Genomic DNA, 5,000 nt, shown 5'->3' on the forward strand with positions numbered 1-5,000 from the left:
TAATTTTCACAAGTGAAAGAAAAGAGAAAATTAAAAAAAAAACAAAAAAAAAAGAAATTTACGCCTAAAGCTATATCGCTGGCAGCTGAGTCCTGTAGTCGTGGCGAGTGGTTAAGGCGATGGACTAGAAATCCATTGGGGTCTCCCCGCGCAGGTTCGAATCCTGCCGACTACGTTTGTGTTTCGCTCTGTTAAGAATGTCTTCAAAGTCCAAATTTAGCAGTCAGATTAGGCATTGTTAGCATTATGTAGGCAATGATTCCCTTCAATTGTCTCAGAATTATGAACCCGTTATGGCACACGGATATATTCCTTAACTTTCTTAACTTTGGAATATTGGATAAGCACGTGTCTGCTGTTAGTAGCAATGAAAGGACTTTTCAGCGATTAGAAAAAACAAAAAATATTCAGTCGTTTTACAAAGTTGGACAAGGCTTTGAAGAGTTAATTCTATTTTTTGTGTCCGCCGTGTGGCAGAACGGGTTGAAAAACAGCATTTATCCTGCCTGAAAGACTGCCTCGTATTGACTGACTGTTGAATGAGAAAACGCTCAATCACTCGCTAATCGTCAGAGATCTTGTGTAAAAGAAAAAAAAAACTACGTGAAAGTAAAAGGAAAGATAAGGCTTTAGGAATCAAAGAACTGACAATTAAGACGGATTCCTTTGGAACTTTAACGACAAATTTTACAGACATTAAAGTTAATGCGGACAATCCATTTTAGAGTGTTTGCACTTTTAAACATAACAAAATAAATTATAAGCAGCCTCAACGCAGCAAGCTGAGACATGCTTAAGCATTTTTACCACGATAACAGAGACAGCTTCCTGTTATTTATGACAATAGAAACTGGGGAGTAACTCTCGCTCTTTCATGATTAAAACGAGCACGTTTTGTTCTTTCTGTTGCTTCTTCTCAGTTGCTTGGCTGATATAGTTAACTTTGAATTCTTTCTCGGGTCTGGCTGTGTAGCTAACACATGTGGACTTTGCAACCAAGACATGCTGTTAACTGTTCTACTCTCACAGATAATCGAGTCGCTTGAAATCCTCTGCCTCCTTAAGGATGTTCAGAAATAGACCGTAATATTACCGCTCCTGCTCCAGTCCAAATGTCTTCAGAGCACATATTGACAAACAGAAGAAAGGGCGATTCGACGATTGAAGGAATTCAGGCGCGATTGCAGGGCCCTACCGTCAGTAGTCGTGCCGAGTGGTTAAGGCGATGGACTTGAAATCCATTGGGGTTTTCCCAGCGAGGTTCGAATCCTGCCGCTACGTAGTTTAAACTTTAGCAAATTCAAGGTATTAAGCCTTAACTTGCCACTCGCCCAATACAATTTGCAAATCTTCTCAGTAGCTCACGGCTCAATTAACAAAAACTGGTAGATGCTGCAATCAATGGGAGGCATAAGAACACATTCCGTTGACAGCTTACCAGTTTCTGTTCACAACACGAATACTGAAGGCGCTTGTGCAAAGTTAAGTGTCCTTTCGGCACAGACTGCAGCAAAGCATTTGAGTGCAGTCTAGAAAATGATCAGCTGCCGTTCAAACGCCATACGTTGCAAACCCCAAAGCAGTGACCAACATAACTATACTGATATTGATACTAATGATTTAAAAAACAGTCGTGTTCAAAGATTAAGCCTCAAAATCACTTGTTGGTCTGAATTTGGAGAGGAAGACTGTAAGGCCATTTTAACACAAACCTCATTTATTTCTTTTCGTTGCAGTGCTACGGGTGAAAGGTACTGCCAGGGTCTGAAGGCTTAAATTTACTAATGATTCTGGGTGAAAAATGACAGAATTCACATGTGATGTGAAACGAATCTAATAAGAACGGGGATCAGTAAATCATGCACGTCAGCCTTCTTCGGAGGCAGCAAAGGCTAAAGAAGAGGAGAAGTAAAGAAGAGCTGACAAACAATCGGCTCCACTTGCAACACTACACGCGCCGTCGTTGTTTTCCTTAATATCCGTATCAGCTGTGTTTCTTACTTATCTCCCTTTGTTCTCGGGTGAAATTTTGTGTCTCAACATAGAATTCAGCCAAAAAGAAAACTTAAATCAAGAAATAAGTAACAAATGAAAGCATGATGGGACCACTGTAGTTTCCTTCCATAGACTCAATAATTAACAGTAATTTTCACAAGTGAAAGAAAGAGAAAAAAAAAAAAAAAAAAAAAAAAAAGAAATTTACCGCCTAAAGCTATATCGCTGGCAGCTGAGTCCTGTAGTCGTGGCCGAGTGGTTAAGGCGATGGACTAGAAATACATTGGGGTCTCCCCGCAGGTTCGAATCCTGCCGACTACGTTTGCATTTCGCTCTGTTAAGAATGTCTTCAAAGTCCAAATTTAGCAGTCAGATTAGGCATTGTTAGCATTATGTAGGCAATGATTCCCTTCAATTGTCTCAGAATTATGAACCCGTTATGGCACACGGATATATTCCTTAACTTTCTTAACTTTGGAATATTGGATAAGCACGTGTCTGCTGTTAGGAGCAATGAAAGGACTTTTCAGCGATTAGAAAAAACAAAAAAATATTCAGTCGTTTTACAAAGTTGGACAAGGCTTTGAAGAGTTAATTCTATTTTTTGTGTCCGCCGTGTGGCAGAACGGGTTGAAAAACAGCATTTATCCTGCCTGAAAGACTGCCTCGTATTGACTGACTGTTGAATGAGAAAACGCTCAATCACTCGCTAATCGTCAGAGATCTTGTGTAAAAAAAAAAAAACTACGTGAAAGTAAAAGGAAAGATAAGGCTTTAGGAATCAAAGAACTGACAATTAAGACGGATTCCTTTGGAACTTTAACGACAAATTTTACAGACATTAAAGTTAATGCGGACAATCCATTTTAGAGTGTTTGCACTTTTAAACATAACAAAATAAATTATAAGCAGCCTCAACGCAGCAAGCTGAGACATGCTTAAGCATTTTTACCACGATAACAGAGACAGCTTCCTGTTATTTATGACAATAGAAACTGGGAGTAACTCTCGCTCTTTCATGATTAAAACGAGCACGTTTTGTTCTTTCTGTTGCTTCTTCTCAGTTGCTTGGCTGATATAGTTAACTTTGAATTCTTTCTCGGGTCTGGCTGTGTAGCTAACACATGTGGACTTTGCAACCAAGACATGCTGTTAACTGTTCTACTCTCACAGATAATCGAGTCGCTTGAAATCCTCTGCCTCCTTAAGGATGTTCAGAAATAGACCGTAATATTACCGCTCCTGCTCCAGTCCAAATGTCTTCAGAGCACATATTGACAAACAGAAGAAAGGGCGATTCGACGATTGAAGGAATTCAGGCGCGATTGCAGGGCCCTACCGTCAGTAGTCGTGGCCGAGTGGTTAAGGCGATGGACTTGAAATCCATTGGGGTTTCCCCGCGCAGGTTCGAATCCTGCCGGCTACGTAGTTTAAACTTTAGCAAATTCAAGGTATTAAGCCTTAACTTGCCACTCGCCCAATACAATTTGCAAATCTTCTCAGTAGCTCACGGCTCAATTAACAAAAACTGGTAGATGCTGCAATCAATGGGAGGCATAAGAACACATTCCGTTGACAGCTTACCAGTTTCTGTTCACAACACGAATACTGAACGCGCTTGTGCAAAGTTAAGTGTCCTTTCGGCACAGACTGCAGCAAAGCATTTGAGTGCAGTCTAGAAAATGATCAGCTGCCGTTCAAACGCCATACGTTGCAAACCCCTAAAGCAGTGACCAACATAACTATACTGATATTGATACTAATGATTTAAAAAACAGTCGTGTTCAAAGATTAAGCCTCAAAATCACTTGTTGGTCTGAATTTGGAGAGGAAGACTGTAAGGCCATTTTAACACAAACCTCATTTATTTCTTTTCGTTGCAGTGCTACGGGTGAAAGGTACTGCCAGGGTCTGAAGGCTTAAATTTACTAATGATTCTGGGTGAAAATGACAGAATTCACATGTGATGTGAAACGAATCTAATAAGAACGGGATCAGTAAATCATGCACGCCAGCCTTCTTCGGAGGCAGCAAAGGCTAAAGAAGAGGAGAAGTAAAGAAGAGCTGACAAACAATCGGCTCGCACTTGCAACACTACACGCCGCCGTCGTTGTTTTCCTTAATATCCGTATCAGCTGTGTTTCTTACTTATCTCCCTTTGTTCTCGGGTGAAATTTTGTGTCTCAACATAGAATTCAGCCAAAAAGAAAACTTAAATCAAGAAATAAGTAACAAATGAAAGCATGATGGGACCACTGTAGTTTCCTTCCATAGACTCAATAATTAACAGTAATTTTCACAAGTGAAAGAAAGAGAAAATTAAAAAAAAAAAAAACAAATAAAAAAAAAGAAATTTACCGCCTAAAGCTATATCGCTGGCAGCTGAGTCCTGTAGTCGTGGCCGAGTGGTTAAGGCGATGGACTAGAAATCCATTGGGGTCTGCCCGCGCAGGTTCGAATCCTGCCGACTACGTTTGTGTTTCGCTCTGTTAAGAATGTCTTCAAAGTCCAAATTTAGCAGTCAGATTAGGCATTGTTAGCATTATGTAGGCAATGATTCCCTTCAATTGTCTCAGAATTATGAACCCGTTATGGCACACGGATATATTCCTTAACTTTCTTAACTTTGGAATATTGGATAAGCACGTGTCTGCTGTTAGTAGCAATGAAAGGACTTTTCAGCGATTAGAAAAAAAACAAAAAAATATTCAGTCGTTTTACAAAGTTGGACAAGGCTTTGAAGAGTTAATTCTATTTTTTGTGTCCGCCGTGTGGCAGAACGGGTTGAAAAACAGCATTTATCCTGCCTGAAAGACTGCCTCGTATTGACTGACTGTTGAATGAGAAAACGCTCAATCACTCGCTAATCGTCAGAGATCTTGTGTAAAAGAAAAAAAAAACTACGTGAAAGTAAAAGGAAAGATAAGGCTTTAGGAATCAAAGAACTGACAATTAAGACGGATTCCTTTGGAACTTTAACGACAAATTTTACAGACATTAAAGTT

General features: G+C 39.8%; 4 non-coding genes across 4 annotated transcripts; all 4 read left to right on the plus strand.

Moving 5' to 3' along the window:
* Positions 1-94: 94 nt before the first annotated feature.
* Positions 95-175, plus strand: trnas-aga. The gene has a single exon. It is a non-coding gene; the product is annotated as a tRNA-Ser (tRNA).
* Positions 176-2,236: 2,061 nt separating this feature from the next.
* Positions 2,237-2,316, plus strand: trnas-aga. Its single transcript has one exon. It is a non-coding gene; the product is annotated as a tRNA-Ser (tRNA).
* A 1,023-nt stretch (positions 2,317-3,339) lies between these two features.
* trnas-uga lies at positions 3,340-3,421 on the plus strand. Its single transcript has one exon. It is a non-coding gene; the product is annotated as a tRNA-Ser (tRNA).
* A 965-nt stretch (positions 3,422-4,386) lies between these two features.
* Positions 4,387-4,468, plus strand: trnas-aga. Its single transcript has one exon. It is a non-coding gene; the product is annotated as a tRNA-Ser (tRNA).
* The last annotated feature ends 532 nt before the right edge of the window (positions 4,469-5,000 follow it).

Source organism: Polypterus senegalus, unplaced genomic scaffold (genome assembly GCF_016835505.1).
Source record: "Polypterus senegalus isolate Bchr_013 unplaced genomic scaffold, ASM1683550v1 scaffold_4281, whole genome shotgun sequence".
Lineage (NCBI taxonomy): Eukaryota > Metazoa > Chordata > Cladistia > Polypteriformes > Polypteridae > Polypterus > Polypterus senegalus.